The 24,659-nt window shown below is 35.2% G+C and overlaps 1 pseudogene; it reads right to left on the reverse strand.

Annotated features, from left to right (window-relative positions):
* LOC107522980 (large ribosomal subunit protein eL30-like) overlaps positions 1 to 24,212 on the reverse strand; it is an 80,183-nt pseudogene extending 55,971 nt beyond the window's left edge.
* Positions 24,213 to 24,659: the final 447 nt, after the last annotated feature.

Raw genomic sequence — 24,659 nt, forward strand, 5'->3', positions numbered from 1 at the left:
TAGTCACATTTAAGAAGTACGCTGAAATAACATGGATCACAAAAGAAGGAATCCGAGGCAAAATATACAACCCGGAAACTTGTGTGGACTTGTTTGCTTGGTTCATGTATGCAATATCAACATTAGTGAGAAAAGTAAAGTGACTACATTTCTTCAAATCACAGTTTTCCCCTCTGACATTTGACTCAAGAAAGAAGTGTCAATAAAAACTGATATATAAATCTTAAAGTGATAGTCTTTCTGTAGGTATTCTTTTATTTTATTTTATTTTATTATTATTATTTTTCTTTTGCTAAAAATTTATTTTGGGAGTGACAGTTTTCTTTTTCTGAACTACACATTTTTATAACAACATGTTACATTTATATTTTACATTTATGATTTTGTTAATTGCCATTTTATAGCTTTAGAATTTTTTTCTTTTTTTTTTTATTTAAGAAAGGATTAACAAAACCATAGGGTAGGAGGGGTACAATTCCACACAATTCCCACTACCCAATCTCCATATCCCACCCCCTCCCCTGATAGGACAACAAACCAATGGGACTACATCAAATTGAAAAGCTTCTGCACAGCCAAAGAAACTATCACACAAAGAGATCCCTCACAGAATGAGAGAAGATCTTCACATGCCATACATCAAACAAGAAACTAATCACCAAAATATAAAAAGAGCTCAGCAAACTTAGCACCAAAAAAGCAAATGACCCCATCCAAAAATGGGCAGAAGATATGAACAAAACATTCACTGCAGAGGAGATCCAAAAGGCTAACAAACATATGAAAAACTGCTCTAGGTCACTGATTGTCAGAGAAATGCAAATTAAGACAACACTAAGATACCACCTCACTCCTGTAAGAATGGCATATATCAAAAAGGACAGCAGCAACAAATGCTGGAGAGTTTGTGGGGACAGAGGAACCCTTTTACATTGCTGGTGGGAATGTAAATTGGTACAGCCTCTGTGGAGAGCAGTCTGGAAAACTCTCAGAAGGCTAGACATGGACCTTCCATATGATCCAGTAATTCCTCTCCTGGGGTTATACCCCAAGGACTCCATAACACCCAACCAAAAAGAGGTGTGTACTCCTATGTTCATAGCAGCACAATTCATAATAGCTAAAACCTGGAAGCAACCCAGGTGCCCAACAACAGATGAGTGTCTGAGAAAGCTGTGGTATATATTCACAATGGAATACTATGCAGCTATCAAGAACAATGAACCCACCTTCTCTGACCCATCTTGGACAGAGCTAGAAGGAATTATGTTAAGTGAGCTAAGTCAGAAAGATGAAAATGAGTATGGGATGATCCCACTCATCAACAGAAGTTGAGTAAGAAGATCTGAAAGGTATTCTTTTAAAGGATCTATGGCTTTGTATACAGAGATATACTCTAGAGAACAGTAGGTTGAACACTTTGATGTTGAATAATCTATTCCATTAATGCAATATGGGATTGTTATCCTCTGTTTTTATGTAACTCACTTATAATTCAAATGTTAAAAATATTTAAAAATGTGTGTGTTGGAAGCTAGATAGTAACCTGATTTCTAATTACTGGTTCTTAGCTTTTGTGACTCAGTGACATAACAAAGCATAATCATGCCTGAAGTTGATCTCACAAGTCTTTCAATACTGTCAGGTTTCCATCTAGGTTACAGTGGAGAATTTTGGAGTCTGAATTTGACTATCTCATTGTACTTGATTTTAGTATTTTGCATGTATATTTATATATAGTCATTGCACTTTTATGCTTTCAGAAGATTCTTGTAGCACACTAATTTTATACAGTCTCTGTTATAAGACTACCTCCCTGAGGCATCCCAAACTGACATACTAGTTATACTTATTTATATCTAATACCAGAGGTTAACATTCTGCTACCTGATCTTCTCTCTCTCTCTCTCTCTCTCTCTCTCTTTTCTTCATTACTTCTTCTTTCTCCACACCTCACTTCCTTAAAAACGCAGTGACTTATCTTTGATTTTAACAAGCCCGAATTTTCAGTGACTTTATTCAGTGTGCAATGTTGATTTCTGAGTCTGTTAGAAGGTAGGAAGGGGGCGTAGGGGTAGGACATCACATCTGTTTCCTCTACCTGGCAGATGTGATCTCTTCCACCTCCACTTGCCAATTCAATACCGCTGAGTTTTCTGCATTAAAGGATCAATTTTCAAGCACATAAAGAATTTGTTTGCTTGTACACCTGTTCTCTAAAGGAAGTTTTCCTGTTGCTTATGCCAGTTGGATGACTAGCTGAATTCTTTAGCATACATAAAAATGCAAAGTGCTTGAAATGGGACTCAAATGATAACATTATTAGAATCCTCTCTTGGGGCCAGATGAGACAGATGACTGCATTAGAAGGATGTGCTCCAGTACAGTTTCTATAGTCCAAATTTGTTTCCTATTAGTTTCCCTTTCTGTGAAAGCAATGCACATATTTAATATCATGCAGGATACAAAGCAGTTTTGAAATAAAGATGGTGCAGAATGAAGCATACGTTTAAAATCTTCATTGACTAAGTTTCAGATACAAGCATTATTGAAGACCCTCATAAGTCTTTTGAGTTCAACATTTCTCCTGCAACCACCACTTGTCATATAATTTCATAAAAACAAACCCAAAAATAGAATCCTGGAATCCTTCGACTAAGTGAATTTATTTTTCTTGTTCAATCAAGTAGAATCAGATTATGTCGTCACTTACTTTATTACTTTGTAAGTCATCGCATACCATTTAAGGTATCTTATTTTGGATTTTAGCATTGTCCTGTCCATCCAATTGATTTCTTACTAATATCTAATTCTGCTTCAGTCATACTTGCTCTCATAATAATATAAGGAAAATGGTAGGTACAAGACGCAAGAGTGAAGAGTGGGGTTCTAAGGAAAAAATTCTACTTCTTCCACAGCAGTGAAGACTTGATTTAGAGAAATAGGCAGTAGAAAATTTAGATATGTCTTTTTAAAAAACGTCTTTTTAGGGAGTCGGGTGGTAGCACAGCAAGTTAAGCGCACATGGAGCGAAGTGCAAGGACCAACATACGGATCCAGTTGGAGCCCGGGCTCCCCACCTGCAGGGAGGTCACTTCACAGACGATAAAGCAGGTCTGCAGGTGTTTATCCTTCTCCTCTTCCTTCTTCTTCTAGCGTTCTCCTCCTGTCTCTGTCTTCTCCTCCTCTCTCCATTTCTCTCTGCCCTAAATGATGACATCAGTAAGAACAACATAATAACTACACACTAGAACAAGGGTAACAAAAGAGAATAAATATTTTAAAAATGTCTTCTTATAGTTAACACAGATTAAAGAAAACTTTTAAAAAGAATCACAGGTAGTCTCTTAAAATGACGTTGAAAAATTAGCATCATTCTTTGCATCTCAGAAAGAAAATGATAACTAGAAACGATCATGACTGCACTAAAAATAATAATTTCTTGGCAAACTTCTTTTTTTCTATAGAGTTTAATATAGATGAAAAGACTGAGGTTCAGTAACATAATGATGTGATTTGCTTTGTGATTTTTTGATTTCTTGTGATAAAAAAAACCCTTGACTACATGCTTATCACTTTGACAGACTGGGAACAGTAAAAATGACATTGTCCAAAGTTGTTAAGTCTAAGCAATCTAGAAAGAGGAATACAATTGTAAGCCATAGAGTTTTATCTTCTATTCTGTTCACTGTATAAGCAATGTGTGAGGAAAATTGTAAGACACTTTGGCAAATATGTATACAATTTAAAGCTGGGAAGGGGTATGTATAGCTGCATGCAGAATGAATATTAAAATATTATGGCAAGTAGAAATGTGTGTTTCGTTCCTAAAGTCCTTAATATTCTTATGTCTCATTTTCTCTAAACAACTTTAGAAATTGAATGACCTATCCATGATTTTAATTACAAAAAATTTGAAATGTAATTGGATGAAAGTACTGAATAAGTGAAAGGACAGGGTGACAGTATATATTTTAAGAGATTGAGGATATGATCAACGTCAAGTCCTTCTAGATGAGGAAGAAAGCTGTAACAGTACATTTTTCTTTTATTTGTCCATTTTATCTTTGATGTGTAGTAATTTGGATTCATATTTCCAGCTACTTGCTTCTTCTGACTTAATAAAGTCCTTGAAGCAAGGGGCTCCAACATGCAAGCCACACTGTCTACATATTTTAGATTACTTTTCTACTACTAGAAACTACTTACTTGACAGGAAAGAAATTGAATGATTCGTGTGAATAGGAATAAGCTTAATTTATTTGCCACAAGTAAACAGAATTATTTAGATATATGTATTTTAATACTTTTTTTTTCCAGTTCAGAAGGCAGGATTTTATCAATGGATTTGTTTACAAGTCAGATCTACTTCAAGAGATCATGGAAGATACTATAAAGCTTCTTCTGTAATATTTCTGTAACTGTAACTTTATCCATTGGCAATTTGTGGAATATTTGTATTATGATGAAACAGAGGATGGCCACTGAGTTTATTTTAATATGTCAGGTGGCTAGATTTTGGAAACCAACTGATATTTACTTAGCTGTTTTCTTTGATCAAGGACATTATGCTTACTTACTTGTGAAATAAAATGCTTAAACCTGCTGAATTATAATCTTTGAGAAAAAAAGCACTGTAGTTTGTTCAAGAGAAAGTAGGAATTCAGTTTTAAAATACATGGAGTTCTTAGAAATTGGAGACTGCATTAATTTACTGTTGCTGAATTGTCTTGAAATAAGCAGGACATTCAAATTCATAAATTTTATTATAGTGATATTAAGAATATTAGATTCAAAAAGAGCTCATTTTTTTCAATTTCATTGCACATATTATTTTTTAAAATTTTTCTGGCAGAGCAAAGGCCTTGAACATATGTGTTTGCATCATTCCCAGGATCACATTTCATTCAGCCAGTGAAAAAGAGAGAGGGACAGCTAGGATGTGAATTTGGGAGGATGAGGTGTTGCAAAACAATATACAGTAGTTTCCCCTTATACAATAGCATTCCCATTTGCTTCAGGGCCTTGAACCTAGATGGTACATAGCAAGTTACACACTCTAACCAAAGAAAAACATTTTCATTTCTGCTGTACACTTATTTTTACTCCTTGCTTAAGTACATAAAATACTACATCAATGTATTTTCATAACATTAGAAAATTAATTCCTTGGCTACCTGAGACCAGAGAATTAAACCTCCCAGAGAGTGCAGTGTTCTTTCAAGCCTATCCTACCTGTAGTATTTTGCCTAGAGTGAGTCTTCAAAGAAAATAAGAACAATAGGAACTACAGACTACACAGAACAGGGGCAGTGACAGTGGGAAAATAATGGATTATAACCCTGATAAGGAAACCTCTAAAGGGACAGCCTGCCTTCAGGCCAGTCTTCCTGTTGGATCAGAGCATAGTGCAAGTGTGTTTGGCCTTCCCATTACTGGTCCTGAACTGCAAAGTGGGCCAGAGTCAACTTGACAGATGTTGGTATATCTCCTGCAATAATCACATAGCCAAACCCAGTTCTGTAGTTCTACCCACTTATCACTGTAGCTGAGTCTTGGGAAGATAGGTACTTTAGGAACTTGGAGAAGATCCATTAGATAAACAGTGTTCCCAGTTTGCAATAAGGGAACTAACTGCCTGCCTCCTTTAAGCCTTTACACACTAGTACAACTCCCAACGTTGAGTGTGTGCATGTTTGTACATTCATATTTGCTTTCTCCCCTTTTCTTTCCTTATGCTTTCTATTCATCTTTTTACCTCCTTTTAAGAATCTGTATATGTATTATTAGTCTGTTTATACCTTCTCTATGTGTCCATTTTACTTTTATTAGTTTTTTTTCTCTTTTTTAATTTCTTTATTGGGGAATTAATGTTTTACATTTGACAGTAAATATAATAGTTTGTACATGCATAACATTTCCCATTTTTCCATATAACGGTACAACCCCCACTAGGTCCTTGTCATCCTTCTTGGACCTGTAGTGACTCATACTTTCAGTATACAAGTCTTTCTTCTTTGGTTAGGTTTATTCCTAGATATTTTTTTGTTGTTGTCGCTATAGTAAAAGGAATTGATTTCTGGATTTCAACTTCTTCTAACTTAGTGTTTGCATAGAGAATGCCACTGACTTTTGAATGTTAATTTTGTAGCCTGACACCTTACTGTATTGCCTGATGATTTCCAAAAGCTTCTTGCTGGATTCCTTAGGTTTTTCTATGTATACTATTATGTCATCTGCAAATAGGGAGAGTTTGATTTCTTCTCTTCCAATCTGTACCCCTTTAATTCCTTGCTCCTGCTTGATTACTATGGCAAGAACTTCCAACACTACATTGAATAATAATGATGATAGTGGTCAGTCTTGTCTAGTACCTGATCCGAGGGGAAATGCTTCCAGTTTTTCACCATTGAGTATGATGTTGACCGTCAGTTTGCTATATATAGACTCCTTTATCTTGAGGAATTTTCCATCTATTCCCATTTTTTTGTACTGTTTTGATTATAAAGGGATGTTGTATTTTGTGAAAGGCTTTCTCTGCATCTATTTATATGATCATGTGGTTTTTGTTCTTGCCTTTATTGATGTGGTGGATCACATTGATTTATTTATGTATATTAAACCAAGCTTGTATACCTGAGATAAACTTCACTTGGTCATGATTAACAATGTTTTTAATAGACTGCTTTATCTGATTGGCTAGAATTGTGTTCAATATTTTAGCATCTATGTTCATCAGAGACATTGGTTTGTAGTTTTCTTTTTTGGTTGTGCTCCTGTCTGCTTTTGGTACCACAGTGATGTTGGCTTCATAGACACCAGAAGGGAGTATCCCAGTGTTTTCAAACTTCTGGAAGACTTTTAGAAAGAGACGTATTAATTCTTCTTTGAAGATTTTGTAGAATTCATTTGTAAAATCATCTGGTCCAGGACTTTTATTTTGGAGAAGGTTTTTGATAACTGTTTCAATTTCATTAGCTGTGATGGACCTGTTCATGTTATCTAGTTCCTCTTTACTTAATTTTGGAAGCTCTTAGGTATCTAGGAAATTTTCCATTTCTTCCAATTTCTCTAGCTTTTTCCAGTTTTTCTATGCTGTGGTGGCATAGTTGTTCACATAAATCTCTTAAGATATTTTGAATTTCTATGGTATCTGTTGTGATATCTCCTCTTTTATTTACTATCCGTTTTATTTGGGTCTTCTCCCTTTTTTGTTTTGTGAGTCTGGCTAAAGGTTTGTTGATTTTGTTCACTCTTTCGAAGAACCAACATTTACTTTTGTTGATCTTTTGCATGTTGTTTTTTTTTTTTAATTTTCAATGTTATTTATTTCTGTCCTAACTTTAGTGATTTCTGTCCTTCTGGTTGCTTTAGGGTTCCTTTGTTCTTCTTCTTCTAGGTCTTTAAGATGTGCAATTAGGCTGTTTATTTGTGCTTTTTCTTGTTTCCTAATGTGTGCTTGTATGGCTATAAACTTCCCTCTCAGTACTGCCTTAGTTGTGTCCCAAATATTTTGATAGCTTGTGTCTTCATTTTCACTGAACTCTCAAAACATTTTGATTTCTTCCTTGATTTCCTCTTTGACCCAGTGGTTGTTAAGTAGTGTACTGTTGAACTTCCACATTTTGGGACTATTACTAGTCTTTTGTTGATTGTTCAGTGTTCATTTAATTCCACTGTGGTCTGGAGAAGATGCTTGGGATGATTTTAATGCTCTTGAATTTGCTGATGCTGTCTTTGTGGCTTAACATATGGTCTATCCTTGAGAATGAGCCATGTGGACTTGAGTAGAATGTGTATTCCAGTTTCTTGGGATGAATGACTCAGAAAATGTCCAATAATTCTAGTTTATCCATCTCCTCATTTAGCACCCTCATGTCTTTATTGATTTTCTGCCTGTATGATCTGTCAAGTTGACAGAGTGGGGTGTTGAATTCCTCTACTATGATATGTTGCTGTTAATATATTGCTGTAGCTCTTTCAGTAGATGTCTGATATATTTAGACGGCTTATCATTGGGTGCATAGATTTTAATAATTTTTAAGTCTTCTTGATTGACTGATCTCTGAGCATTAAGTAATGTCTATCACTACTTTTCAAAATTTTATTTATTTTAAGTCAAATAAAATAAATAATACTGCCCCTGCAAAAGACTACAGTGTTCCTTTCCTGATTTTTCTGGAGTTTTAAGCAGCTATGCACTGGGCTACAAGGACCTTTTTGCCAAGTTTCAGCCATAGCCAGCATCTATACCATAACATGGTCTACATTTGTAGTGGGAGGTCAGAGACTCTTGAAGCTACTCCATACTTCTCCTAACAGGGAATCTAAAAATCTGACCAAAGCTTTAGTAACAAACTCATCCTGACTGCTATATCATTGTCAAATAAATTTGTGGACTGAAGTTATTGTTTTGTTAATTAGTAACTTCTCTCTTTAACTAACCTACTTCTGTACAGGGATTCAGGTGTACCCCACCTTCATCAGAAGTAAACTATAGCCCTAGTAGACTATCTTTGTAAGTTTCCTACAGTTATCTTTTCTAGGAATCTGTTGCATCTGAAGAAGAAACAAGCTCCACAAGCAATGTACAAAAATAAAGACATTCCAGGGGATATCTATATAAAAGTTACATAGGTAAACATCCAGGACACACATTTTAAAAGATAACAGATATAATGAGAAGACAAAAAGATAGAAAGAAAGAAAGAGAACTTCTACAACAATGAACCAGGACAGAAGCCCAGAAAAAAAAATCTCAATGATCCAGAAGCAAATAAAAATTATGAAAATACCCAAGCATTAACTGACACAATAATTACAAGATGAAAGCCTTTGATGGAAATATTAACATAAATGAGGAAAACACATATGAGACTGGAAGAGAAATCAAGAGCCATCTTGAGGTAATTACAGATCTCAAAGATAAAATAGATGAGTTAGGAGCCAAACTAGCTTAACCAATTAATACAATAATTGAACAAAGTATCATAATAGCTTAACTAAGAAATGAAACTGAGGGAACTGAGAGCAGAACAACTGAGGAAGAAAACAGAACTAGTCAGGTCAAGAATAAATTAGAGGAAACTAAAAAATAAGAACTAAAAAGATGGAAGTCAGGCTTTAGTGCAGCGGGTTAAGCACAGGTAGTGTAAAGCACAAGGACCAGCATTAGGATCCCAGTTTGAGCCCCTACTCCCCACCTGCAGGGGAGTCACTTCACAGGCGAAGCAGGTATGCAGGTGTCTATCTTTCTCTCCTTCTTTCTGTCTCCCCTCTTCTCTCCATTTCTCTCTGTCCTATCTGACAACAATAATAACTATAACAATAAAACAACAAGGGCAACAAAAGGGAACAAATAAATAAATAAATGTTTTTTAAAAGATATCTAAAGAGAGATTCAGATACATATTGGAAGACTCCAAAAGATGTAATATATGAATTATTGCTCTGCCAGAAAAAAAGAGGAAGGTAAAAACATAATAGATAAGATAATAGAAGAAAATTTGCCCACACTAAACAATAGGAATGGTATAAAGATTCAAGAAGCTCAAAGAGGTCCAAGTAGAATTGACAGAGATCTATGTAAACCAATATACATCGTAATTAAAATGGCATAGTCTAAAGATAAAAAGGATTCTGAAGGCTACAAGAGAAAGACATAGCAATATGCAGAGGAAACCTCCATAAGATTATAAGCAGATTTACCCACACAGAATTTTCAGAAGGAAATTGCAAGATATTTATCAAGTGCTCTGTGAGAAAAGTCTTTAGCCAAGAATACTTTACCCTTTTAGACAATCATTCAGAATAAATGGACAGATAAAGACCTTCTCAGACAAGCAATAGCTGAATTATCAGCAAACTTGCTCTATAGGAAGTTCTCAAAGGATTCCTATAGATAAAAAGAATAACACAAATAAAAAACGTCTTATATAAGAACACAAGTTTACAATAAGGACATTAAAATATCTTAAATATATAATGTCCATGGTCTGATCTCACTGTTAAAAGGAACAGAGTAGGAAGTGGGATAAGAAAACACAGCTCAACCCAACCATATATTGTCTGCAGGAATTCCAGTTAACTCAACAGGACAAAAACAGAATAAAAGTGAAAGGATGGAACACCATCATACAAATTAATAGTCCACAAAAAAGGGGAAGGAGCAGTTATGTTTATATCTGACATGATAGACTTTAAAGTAAATAAAGCAATAAATGATAGGGGTGATATTACACAATGTTCAGAGGATCAATCAATCAAGAGAACATAACACTAATTAACATCTATTCACCCAATGAGGGACCATCAAAATACATCAAATTTATGCTAAAAGAGCTATAAAAATACATCAAAAGCAATATAGTAGTAGTAAGAGACTTTAACACCACACTCATTCAAATAGATCATTCAGTCAGATAATTAAAAAAGACAAAAGAGAACTAAACAAATATGTGGGTAGAATAAAGCTATTGGCATCATAAGAACCCTTCATCCCAGGTTTGAAATAAAATACACATTATTTTCAAGTGCACATGGAACATTTAAAAGGATAGATCATATGTTAGACCACAAAAACCATGTAAGCAAATTCAAGAGCACTGAAATAATCCCGGGCATCTTCTCAGACCACAGTGGAATTAAACTAACATTCAACAACAAACAGGAAATAAGAAAAGTTCCCAAACTTTGGAAATTAAATAATACACTGTTTAATGACAACTGGGTCAAAATAGATTAAGGAAGAAATTAAAATGTCTTGAAAATGTAATGAAAATTGAGCTATGAGCTATCAGAATATTTGGGACATAGCTAAGACAGTACTAAGAGGAAAATGCATAGCCAAAGAAACATGCACTAGGAAAAAAGAAAATGTTCACATAAACAACCTGACTGTACAACTCAATGTGTTAGAAGAAGAAAAAAAAGGGAAACACAAAACAAGAAATCATGGAATAATTAAAATTTGGGAAGAAATAAATAGCATTGAAAAATAAAAGAGTCATACAAAAGATCAAGGAAACTAAGTGACAGGTCTTTGAAAACATAAGAAAATTGACAAACTCCCATTGGTAACACTCACTAAAAGAGGGAAGAATATTATAACAAATAGTAATAAACAAATATACACAATTATAAATAAAAAAGTATCACAATCGATATTGCAGAAATAGTATGCAAGTTTTCTATGAAAAACTATTTACAGCAATGCTAGAGAAACTGGAAGAGGTGGAAAAAGTCCAAAGAAGATATAACCTTCCAAAACTGAACTAGAAAGAACCAGAAAACATGAGTAGACCAATTATATCCAAAGAAATTGAAATAGTAATCAACAGCCTTCCCAAAAGTAAAAGTCCAAGCTGGATTGTTTTACAAATGAATTTTACAAAACCACTAAAGAAGAGCTAGTACCCATACTTTCAAGCTCTTTCAAGCTATCAAGGATATAGAAAGACTCCCTGTGAAGCTAATAATCTGACACCAAAATCAGACAGCACAACAAATAATGGAAACTACAGTCCAATGTTGCTGATGATGCTATAAGGTACTGGACAAAAGTATAACTAACTAGATACAACAATACATTAAAAATATTTTACATCACGACCAAGTGGGATTTATCCCACAGATGGAAGGCTGGTTCAATATATGCAAATCAATAAATGTGATCTACCACATCAACAAAAGAAGTACCAAAAACCACATGAGTATTTCCATAGATGTAGATAGTTTTTAACAAGATCCAACACACAGTTATGATCAAAACACTACAAAAAATGGGAAGAGATAGAAAATTTCTTTGAATATACTTGAATCTATGTACCAAAAACCTCAGCATCATACTCAATGATGAGAGACTGAAAATAATTCTACTTAGATCAGGTACTACATATGGCTGCCCACAACCAATCCTATCATTCAACTAGTATTGGAATCCCTAGCCATAGAAAGTAGGCAAGAGAAAGGAATCACAGGGATTCAGTGGAAGAAAAGAAGCAAACTGTCATTATTCATGGATGATATGATAATACAAATAGAAAATCCTAAATAGTCCAGCAGGATTTTCCTGGAAAATACTAACCAATATAGTCAAGCACCAGGTTACAAAACACTACACAAACACTAAGTCATAAAACGAAATTCAGAAACTGATCCCATTTAGTATAGCAGTAAAAACAATCAAATATGTGGGAGTAAACTTAAAAAAAAAGAAGTGAAAGATTTGCATACTAAAAATTGTGAGTCACTATTCAAGGAAATAGAAAAAGATACAAAGAATTAGAAAGATATACCATGTTCATGGGACAAAAGGTTTAACATCCTCAAATTGACTATTCTAGCTAGAATTATATACAGATATAACACAATCCCATAAAAGCCTCACCAAGTTTCTTAAATAGAATAAAACAAAAGCTATAAAAATTATAATATAAAAAAGAAAAAAAACACAACAATGTTAAACAAGGGCAACAAAAGGGAAAATTTTTAAAAAGCTATAAAAATTTATGTGGAACCAGAAAATATCTAGAATCATCAAGGCAATCTTGAAAAAATAAAAGGACTAGACTCAAGGCATCATGCTCCTATAATAGCTGTTTATATAGAGCTATTATAATCAAAACTACCTAGTACTGGAAAAAAATAGGCACAGTGACTAATGGACTAGAACTGAGAATTCATGATTCAGATGCCTCACCTATAGGATTTAATTTTTGAGAAGGTCCAAAATGCTCAATAGAGAAAGCTTCTTCAACAAATGGTGTTGGAAAAAATGGGAATGAAACAGAAAAATGAAACTGACCAGAGGAATGAAACAGCGGAGAAACTGAACCACTACACACAAAAGTAAACTCCAAATGGATCATTGATTTGGATGTTAAACCAGAAACCATCAAATATTTGGAGGAAAACATTGATAGAAATCTTTCAGATATAAATTTTAAAGACTTCTTCAATGACCCAAATCCATCTGAAATGAAAACAAAAACAGTAAAAAACCAATGGGACTACATCAATTTGTAAAACTTCTGCACCTCAAGTGAAACCACCACCATGTACACTTAATCTGCTGTGCTATAGCCTGGCCCTTGCACTTCATTTCCTATAATGCTCTGTTCTTAACTAGTTATGTGAACAAGTAACATATAATGAATTGTATAATTCAAATAGCATCTAATATCTCTTCAAGTTTTTCTTGAACCATCAAACCAACAATATACTTCAGAAGTATATCAAATAGTTATTTCTTATTTATTTATTCATTTATTTAACTGAGCATTGCTCAGTTCTGGTTTATGGCATTGCAGGAGATTGAACTTGGGACCTGAAAGCCTCAGGCATGAGAGTCTGCTTGCATAGCCATAATGTTATTTCCCAAGCCTTATTTATTTATTTATTTTTAAACACCTATCTATTCTAAATTATACTGCTTACTGAAATTTTTTCTCTTTATTTTGCCAGGCATTTAATGAAACAGTACCTTAGTCCAAAGGCCTAGAATGTAATTTCCACTACACATAGTTCCTTGTCACTCTTGTCTACTGTGACTTCAAAAGATTTCTGACAGAGCTGTTTCTCAAATATTTGTAACTAGATATTTTAGTTTCATAAATAATAGTGAATCTGTACTTACTGCTTGACAAAAACTTTCTAAATGAGAAAATCAGGAAGACTGCAGCAATGCTCATAGTGATACCACTCTATCCCTCCTCTTCATTCATTAGGCCTTATCTATTTATTATTAGTATTTTTTTAATTTTGTGTAGGGGCATTGTGATGTTAAACTTTGACTGGCTTGGCTAATAACCAGGATAAAAATGATATTGCCAACCCTGATCAGCAGTGGCATTTAAAACTGAAATTCACAATTATAATGAAGGCAATTAAAATTCCTGGAGCTTCTTAGTTGTAATAGTACATTATTGTGTGTCTATCTAATGTTTTAGGGGTCAATATATGACCTCAGTACATTAAAGTCTATTAAACACACTGCTGATTTTTTTTCAGTAAGCAAATTAATAGGAATGGATGAATACTATTTCTATTATAGGTTGGGAAGCTACACATCTACTTAAGTGCACTTATTTTAATGGAAAGTAGCTATGTATAAAGTATGCTGAAAAAGACAAATGATACACCCTTTGAGATAAGAAGCTGACTATTAAAAGTTAGATACTTGAGAATATTATTTGTTGGGAAATTTTGCTTCTGTGGATAATTAAATCTAATATTTAAAAACTCAGAGTGATATGACATTTATTAGGTAAAGTTTAACAAAAAAAAGCAATATTGAGACTCCACTAGTTATGTTTCTTTATAATATATTATTGTGAACATAGAATGCTTACTTATAATACATTGGTGTTATTTGACACAAAGATTCTATAATAAATGTTTTGCATAAATTTAATACCAAAGTATAATTAAGAACTTTCAGCTTGGACAGTGGCACACCCAGTCAAGAAGGTGTTCAAGTCCCTGCTCCCCACCTGTAGAGGGGGATGCTTCACTTTCAGTATCAGTGAAGCAGGTCTGCAGATATTTATTTCTCTATTCCTCCATCCCTCTCTGTCTCCTCCTCTTTTCCTTTCAATTTCTTTCTGTCTTATCCAGTAAAATAGAAAGTAAAATAGAAAAAAAAAAGAATAAGGAAATAAAGACTACTAGGATCAGTGGATTCACCTTGAAGGCACTGAGCTCCAGCAATAATGCTGGTGACAAAAAACAACAACAAACCTTGCAAGTTGAGATTAAGTAGCTTATTTAAAAAAAAATTTTTTTTAATATTTATTTTATTTATTTATTCCCTTTTCTTGCCCATGTTGTTTTATTGTTGTAGTTATTATTGTTGTTGTCATTGTTAAATAGGACAGAGAGAAATGGAGAGAGGAGGGGAAGACAGAGAGGAGGAGAGAAAGATAGACACCTGCAGACCTGCTTCACCACCTGTGAAGCGACTCCCCTGCAGGTGGGGAGTTGGGCTTCAAACCGGGATCCTTATGCCTGTCCTTGTGCTTTGCGCCACCTGCGCTTAACCCACTGCGCTACCGCCCGACTCCCAAGTAGCTTATTTTTATACATCCTTCTTTGGATCCTCAACAAGTGCTACTCCTACTTGTTATAACAGATGTCTGAAACACCAAAAACAAAATATGTCAAATCAAATTGAGTATTATTTGATAATTAAAATAATCCAGAGAATAAAAATAACCCAACATTTAAATGTTTAGTCTTAAAATAAACATTTCTGAAGGACTCTCATCTTTTGTTGATTATTAAAATCAGCAACACAGAATCCCACTTCTTCACTACTTAATTAGTAGATAATTTTTTTTTCTGGAAGGAATTGCTATGTTTGACAAAGATTTGAATATACAGAAGTAGACATTTTATGAAAAATAGATTGATCAGGAGTCGGGCAGTAGTGCAGCAGGTTAATCGCAGATGGCACAAAGCGTAAGGTTCAGCATAAGGATCCTGATTCGAGCCCCCAGCTCCCCACCTGCAGGGGCATTGCTTCACAAGTGGTGAAGCACATCTGCAGGTGTCTTTCTCTCCTCCTCTGTCTTCCTCTCCTCCGTTTCTTTCTGTCTTATGCAACAACAACGACATGAATAACTACAATAATAAAACAGCAAGGGTAACAGAATGTGGTGACGCTATATGCCAGTGACCATGGATGGAAGACCAGACACATTAGTGATGTCAGTCTTGGCGACAGAAGGCTGACAGTATGCAATGATCTATGCAGGTGCATGGTTTACTGTAGGTGAGTCCAGACTGTGCTAGTGTGCAAAGCATTGTGGGTAGCTTGAATAGACTTAAAAGGACAGCAGCTGGAACTCTGTCTCTATTTGGCTGTAGTGGAGGTGCTCCAGGCATCCATCTGCCATGTCTACTTCTCCTGAGAACTGAACACGTGTGACTCTGCTAGCCAGTAAAGTTTTAGACCCCTTTACAGCCATGAGCAACCTTTAACAGAGCTTATAATTGTTTATCTTATGGGACTAAACTTTGATAACCATATTCAGACTTTATAGACCTAGTGTACGCTTAACCCTTGATGATAACTGCTTATTTTGCCTTTTACCTGTTTACCCTAATAAACCGTGTATTGATTAAACCAGTTCCCAGCTCCCGCTGTGAATCCTTCTACACGCCACAGGCAGCAGCCCCTACCCCCAAACCTGTTTTTAAGTTAATTTACAACAACAGAAGAGAATAAATAAATATTAAAAAAGAAAGCTAGATTGATCATACCTGAAAGTGTGAATTTAAATATGATTATAATAGTGGCATCAATCTATTTATTGAATACTGAGTACCAAGTTATAGCCAAGTTTTCTCTCTCTATCTCTCTCTATCACACTCACATACACTAACTAGCACACTGGAATATTTAGATAAAATTGATATAATACATTAGAATATGGGATTGATGAGTGAAGTCAAGGATCCGTGATTAATATACTAGTAATACTCTATATATGTCTTTTACCAAGAACACTAAATTATATATCTACCTATAGTAATTATTTGACACTTGAAATGTGTAACTCTTGTGCATGTAATAGTTTATGGTATTTCAGTGATGAAATCCATGGAGCCAGGATGATCCAATCAGAATGAAGCATAGAGATATATTGGTTAGGGGTATGGATGATGGTACACTGGGTTATGCACATGTAGCACTAAGCTCAAGGGCCAGTGCAAAAGTCCTTATTTGAGCACGGGCTCCCCACCTCTATGAAGGACATGTCACAAGCCATGAAGCAGGTCTGCTTCTGTCTTTCTTTCTTTCTTCTTCTCTGTCTTCTCTCCCCTCTCAATTTCATTCTTTTATTTTCCAAATTAAGAAAAAAAGAAAAGACTCCTAGGTGCAGTGGATTTGTGGGTTCCTAGTGCTGGCATTAACCGTGGAGGAAAAAAATAAGTGGGAGAGAAGGGGAGATGAATTGGTTATAGGAAGCAGCCTCTTAACAAAAGGAAACTATATATGCATGTTTATGTACACAGAGATGTTGGACATTAAACAGCTCTCCCTGTTCCATGCTCCATTGCTGATACTATGGCCTATTTGCATGATCATTGTTTTGCCTGAAAGATCCCTACCCATTGATCTACATTCTTTCTACCTGGAGACCCACCCTGCCTGCAGGGTACATTAATCCTGCCAGTTAAAACCCTAGCAACCATTGCTACAGAAGTTTTCTCCCTTCCTGCTCTTTTTTTTCTCCACCTCCTTTCTCAGCCATCTCCATTCCAACTTGCCACTTCAGGTTTAACCCTATAAAGCGCACTTCTGTTCTGGTTTTACTCTCTTTTCTCTCCCACGTCCTGACCTGGAGAAGGGCTGGTGTGCAGAGCGGGAGGCGGCCATTGCAGTTTGGCGTCACATAGCTTAACCTGCTGAGCTAACACCCTACTCTGGGGTGTCTGCATAAATAAAGAATTGTATTACCATGGAGCCACCAGTTCCTGGTCTCTCTCCCATGAAGCTAGCCCAGCATAGAGATCTCTGAGGGAATACTTCATAGTATTTTACATATTTTCAAGAGACTCTAGTATCTAAGATGCACTGAAGAGCAACCGTACAGGGGCCAAATGGTGGTGCACCTGGTTAAGTGCAAACACTATCATGCTCAAGGATTCCTTTCAAGCACCTGATTCCCACCTGTAGGGGAAAAGATTCACGAGTGGTGAAGCAGAGCTACAAATGTCTCTGTGTTTTTTCTCTCTCTCTTTTTAATTTTTATTTATCAAAAAGAAACATTAACAAAAACTATAGGATAAGAGGGGTACAACTCCATACAATTCCCACCATCAGAACTCTGTATCCCATCCCCTCCCCTGATAGCTTTCCTAGGAGTATGGAGCTTTCCTGGGAGTATGGACCCATGGTCACTACTAGGTGTAGAAGGTGGAAGGTCTGGCTTCTGTAATTGCTTCCCTGCTGAACAATGATGTTGACAGGTCGATCCATACTCCCAGCCTGTCTCTCTCTTTTTCCCTAGTGAGGTGGGGTTCTGGGGAAGCGGGGCTCCAGGACACATTGGTGGGATTGTCTGCCCAGGGAAGTCTGTTTGGCATCATGGTAGCATCTGGAACCTGGTGGCTGAAGAAGATTTAACATATAAAGCCAAACAAGTTGCTGACTAATCATGAACCTAACAGATAGAATAATGCAGATGAAGATTTAGGGGACTCCATTTTGTAGATAGTTAGTAGGCCTATTTTAGTTATATTCCAAAGGGCCCATGACTATACTAGTTTTTTTTTTTTCATTGAGCCTGGCATCTGATATGCAGGTGGATCCAATTTATGTCTGGGGAGATGATGTCATGACATCATCTATTTCTCTTTCTATGTCTAACTCCCTTATCAATTTCTCTCTGTCCCTATACAATAATAAAAATATTTTTTAAAATGTACAAATTTTTTTTACTGTTTTTGTGGTGACAATAAACAAACAGTTGGATATAACAGGCCATATATATTCAAGTGTGATGGTTTTCTATGTTATCTAGGCAGGAATGAGATTTCCTAAGATTTGTTAAAACTATATAAGCAATATCAGTATCAGTAATCATAATATTACAGTGTGTTTTCTAATTGGAAACATTTTTGAAAACATGTAAATTATAAAACGAACTAAAATTTACCATGCTTACTAAGATACACAACTATGAACAAATAACTGTGTGAATGATGACATCAAATTTGTGTTAATCCAAGGAGTTTTGTTAATATTATTTTAGTTGACCCCAGGAACTCTACTTTAGTTAATGTCTTCTCTGACAAGGTCATATACAATTTTATGGCTAGGATGGGCAGCAAAATAGTTCACCTGGATAGTATCTTTAATTTGTCCTGTGGGTCACCACCTCACTGAAGGAAGATTATTACAATAGAACCTTTCTTCTAAATCATGTTAAGTGAAATAAGTCAGAAACAGCAGGCTGAATATGGGCTGGTCTCATTCATAGGCAGAAGTTATAAAACAAGATCAGAAAAGAAAAACACTAAGCAGAACCTGGTAAAGAGTTGGTGTATTGCACCAAAGTAAAAGACTCTGGGGTGGGTGGGGGGGGGGGAGTACAGGTCCTGGAAAAGGAATGACAGAGGACCTAGTGGTCCTGGAAAACTGATAAATGTTATGCATGTAAAAATTATTGTATTTACTACTGAATACAAAACATTAATCTCCCAATATGGGGGGGGGGAGCTTTTCTTCTTTCCTTCTGCCTCTGTATCTTTCTATATATCTGAAAGCATCAATTTAGAGTGACCACTAATAAATAAGTAAATAAATAAATATGTATAATAAATGTATAAAACAACTATCTATAGGAGACAGTCAACATGGCTGCATGAAGACAACACCAAGCCAACTCTCCTCAAGAAATCTCCTCAGATCCTGGCATCTCTGAATGGAAACAGAATTTCCAGGCCAGTGGGAGAGAATCCACAGAGCAAGGGACAAAAAGAAAAACATTGGTGAAAAACATTTGTAAATTGGCTAAAGGGTACTGAAAAGGCCAAAGGAGAGCCAAGCAGTGAGTCACTCATTGCATTCCCAACCCCACACCCCAGGAAAGAGGCAGATTATTTGGGAAACAGGAGCATCCAGAGAGAAAGAGAAACCTCTATGGAGTTTACCTCTTTAGGCCAAATTCTAGGACTAAACTTTTGTCATCATGCAGGGGGGAATCCATGTGACCTTATTTGATTGGATCTGAACTACAGATAGTCTCAAGCAATCTGACAAGCTGACATGTCTGTCCACTGAAACAATCAGGCAAAGCCTCATCAAACCAACACCCCCCCCCATTGTGAGCAAATATATGCTCTGTTTGTTAATTCCCTCCTTGTTTTTTTTTTTTTTTTTTGGTGTGTGTATATTCCTTCTTTTGGCTGCGGTTGTCCAATTTTTTTTTTTTTTTTGGTTTTGTTGCTGTTGTTTGTTTTGTTTTGGGGACAGTTTTTTTTTTTTTTAATTTGGTTTGTAGGCTATTTGTTTTTTATTATTATTTTTTTGGTAGCTGTTTTAGTCACCTATTCATCACTTCAATTTAAAGATGAGACCCTTCCTTTCATCTTCCAAAGGCAGTGGCAGTAGTGTCACCATTATAACAGTAGCTCTACCCACTTCTGAGACAGACCACAACATGACTGGATTCAGGAGTTCAGGAAACAGTAGATCAGAGTTCACCTCACATCATACATGAACAGCAACACCTAGGACACAAATTACAACAGATGCCAAATATAATGGTTAAAAAAGCAAACAAAACTAACAAACAAAAAAAAAAACCATGGCAGCAATGAGCCAAGGCAGAAGCCCAGAAAACAATCCCAACAATCTAGAAGCAACTAAGAATGAGGAAAATATTGTGTTTGGACATTAATTGATATTATAATCATAGGAGTGAATGAGCTTTTGAAGGAAATATTGTTAGAAATGGAGAAACATCAAATGAGTCTGAAAGAAAACACAAACTATCTTGAGGTAATTAGAGAGATGAAAGATGAAATAGCTAAGAGCCTAGCTAGCTGAACAAGATAATGCTGAATATGATAAAACTGAATATGATGACAAAATAACTGAACTAAAGAATGAGGGACGTGAATGAAGAATAATAGAAGCAGAAAATGGAATTAGCAAGATTGAAGATACACTAGAAAAAAACCAAGAAAGAAGTAAGAGGAATAAAAACGAGATTAAGAGACACTGAAAACAACAACAGAGATACTTGGGATGATCTCAAAAGAAGTAATGTACACATTATTGATTTACCAATGGTATAAAGAGGAAAGGGAGGAAAGCATACTAGGGGAGATAACAGAAGAAAACTTCCATATTCTAAACAACTGAAAGGTTATAATGATTCAGGAATCCCAGAGAGCCCCAAACAGAATCAACTCAGACCTACATACACTACAACACATAAGACAGTCCTGGAACCTCTGGTACTTTGGTTTTATTTCTTCATGCTTTTTCTTTTAATCCCCTACCTTGTTATACTATTTCTGTTGACCTCAATTAAATCAGTGCAACCACTTCCCCTAATCCACATTAAACTGACACTGCCTTTTCATTTTGTATTGTATTAAGGACACCAAGACTGAGATGTCAACCTTCCAGTTCCAATAATCTTGTGAAACCTTTCCTAACACATAGGATTACTTAGCTCCATTTCCGGTGACACACTCTCTAACAGTTACAGACCCTAGATATAGGTTGGGACCTAGGGGGACTGGGTACAAGCATACATATACCTATAAATTAGGGGCAACTGTATAATTCAAAGTAAAATTGCTGAGCAGTCTGCTGTGATTAGATTTAGACCTAATAAACTTGGCAAGGAAGTATAAAGGCCTAAAGGTGGCACCATAAATTGTCTAATCAAATATTTATTACTTAGGCCTAGATAATCTCCTCTCCTACCCCTGATAATCACTTCCCTCAATCACTCTAGCTGCTCAAATAACTACAGAAAAGAAATTTAGATATAACTCCTAATATCTTCTGACAGCATCAGCATTATTGTCACCCTTTTATAAGCTTCAGAAGAAACACCATGTATAGTTGGCTAAGATATATACTAGCAAAAATATATATTAAGTAAAGAAAAATTATTGCCTCTATGACACCCTTAATTAGAATTATAAAAGAAGTAAATATAGTAAAATTTAAGGTTCACTTAGATCCCACTAAAATCCTAAATGCTTTTCCTTCCTAACTTGAAGTCAGAGCTCATAAATGTAATACAAGTTTGGATACAACAAATGACAGTTAACATTTTAATGACTGGGAAAAAGTCTGAAGTCATCAGATAAAGAAAGGGCTACAAAATATATATACCAGCAGGAAATTGATGCCATTGACATTATATCTCAATAGCAGCCCACTGCATCATGTAGAGCCCTAGTCAAGAAATCCTTGGATTCCCACATAGATATTATCAACCTAGATCTCAAATAGATACTTCTTTCTACCATCACTGGCCACTTTCATCAGGAATGTCATAGTAAGATCTCTTGTGGGCCTCTTCAAGACTATAAATCAGCAATGGTAGAGATTTCCCCACTCTTCAAATGGAGGCTGGGTAAGCCTACTTGGCCAGTAGAGGAAAACTGGTCAGAAAATGAGTGCAGCCTAGAATGTTCCCAGTTGTGGAACCATGGACTGTGAACTCAGACTGACAGGAACTCAGAGATTATACAGGCTTTTTTGCTAACTGTGAATGTGTAGGAGCCTTGGGTCAGATCAATGGGATAAATACTTAATTGTACTATTTTATTCAAGTTTTGGAGTTACTCTCTGCCCTAGTACAAATTTCTAGCCCTATTTTTAACTCTGACACCATCTTCCCAAACAATACTTTTAGTTCACTTGCATGTTAGCTAGCAAGCTTAAGTAAAAATTACTAGTCATGACCTCTAGGAAAATACTTAAAATAGACCTCATAGGTTCTTTTTTTTTTTTTTTTTATTTAAGAAAGGATTAATTAACAAAACCATAGGGTAGGAGGGGTACAACTCCACACAATTCCCACCGCCCAATCTCCATATCCCACCCCCTCCCCCGATAGCTTTCCCATTCTCTATCCCTCTGGGAGCATGGACCCAGGGTCATTGAGGGTTGCAGAAGGTTCTTTACACCCTAAAAATCCCTATTCTCATCTGCTCTATTTTTACTTATTGCTTCCTGTTTACTAAACATTTTGCTGTGCTTTATATCTTACAGCCTTTCAGCCACCAAGTTGAATATGCTAATAGGATTCCAACCTAAACTACCTGGGCTGATGACCTCACCAGTGTGTGCTAGAACCTTACATCTCCAGAGCCCTAACCGACTAGGAAAAAACAGAAACAGGCCGGGGGTATAAATCAACCTACCAATGCCCATGTCCAGTGGAGAAGCAATTAAAGAAGCCAAAACTCCCACCTTCTGTAACCTATAAATAATTTTGATCTATACCCCCAGAGGAGGGGAATGTTAGGAGAAGATGAACAGAGTATTCTGAAATCCAATTCCAGCAAGACCTGGAGAGAGAAGAGGGGAAAAAGAAAGGGCATTTTCAAGTAGTGATAGGTGTAGGTGTGACGTAGGATATAAGAGACAGCAGGACCATAGGAAAAAAAAGGGAAAATATATTTATAAATATATAGAAATAATAGTCAATTGACACCTGTCACCTTAGGAGAGCTACTACAGTTTCCAGTGAATGGGGACACAGAACTGTTAGTGGGTGCATGGTGGAATCATATACTCCTGTTATGTCATAATTATGTAAATCAATATTTAATCACTAATAAGAAAGTAAGATACTATCTATGATCCAGCAAAAAAAATGACAAAGTATGCATTGTTCTCTCATTTCATTCTGTGAAGAGATATTTGTAACAAATGAGATATTGCTCACATGGCCTTATCTATAGAACTCTCAGTTTCTGAATGTGAAAATATTTACTAATTGTTATTTTTAATTTTAAAGTTGTTTTTAATCTATTCTTTTAAATTTTATTCATTTATTATTTACTGGATAAAGAGAGAAATTGAGAGGGGAGGGGTGCTAAAGAGGGAATGAGACACCTGCAGCATTGCTTCACTCTTCAAATTACTTTTCTTTTTTGCTAACATTTTTTTACTATTTTCATATTTAATAAAGTGCCTATTAAACATAAATAATAAATTTGAATCTCTAAGCCAATACTAAATATGGAAGAAAATTGTTGAAAATTATGTCTAATGACATTTTTATGGTTTTAACAGCCAACATGTAATTAAGCTAAGTCTAGCTTAAATATTATTATTATTATTATTATTTTTGTTATTATTATTTAGTATTATTAACTTTTAATTATCTACCTGATACATCCTGAAGTGCTATTAATTTATCTTTTTTCAGTTGTATTGTTTTTCATAATACCTACATTATAGTTTATAATAATATTTTAATTTAATGGAAGTCATGAAAAATCTCTAACCTTTACATATCTGTACATAATTCTTAGTGAAGTGGGTTCAGTATTTTTTTATTTTGTTCTTTGGGGAGGACTGAAAACTATGAATATTAAACAGAATGATCTTTTCAAAAAGAATCTAGCTAAGACTAAATTAGAGATAATCTATTTCTTATCTTACTGGTGACAGGTTTCAGAGCTTTCATCGTCAGTGGATCTTGATAAACTGGTATCTCCATGACAATGAAAGAAAGCCTCACTTCCAAATAATAATATTAATTTCTAATGAAACAGAAATAATAGCTATCGGGATAGCTTGACTTCTACAATAATGATAACAAAGAAAGGAGAGAAAGCAAGCTAAATATATATTCTCATTTAAAAGGACAATAGTGATCTTTGTGAAGTTAAACTTAGGAAACTGGAAGATTTATTTTCTAAATTCTAATTGTTGTGTTGATAGAGATGTCAGAACTGAGAGTTTGTTCAGACATGGAGAAAATCAGGCTAAAATATATGAATATCTAAAACAAAAATAAAAATAGAAATGTTGAAACATAAGATATATGTATCATTTGCATGATATCTATTTGGAAGCTGTGTGCTAAGGTCTGAATATAAAGTCAGTCACATTTTTATCATATGACCACAAATACTTATTTGTATTGTCCTCTTTTGTTTATTTA

This window comes from Erinaceus europaeus, chromosome 1 (assembly GCF_950295315.1).
Source record: "Erinaceus europaeus chromosome 1, mEriEur2.1, whole genome shotgun sequence".
Classification (NCBI taxonomy): Eukaryota; Metazoa; Chordata; class Mammalia; order Eulipotyphla; family Erinaceidae; genus Erinaceus; species Erinaceus europaeus.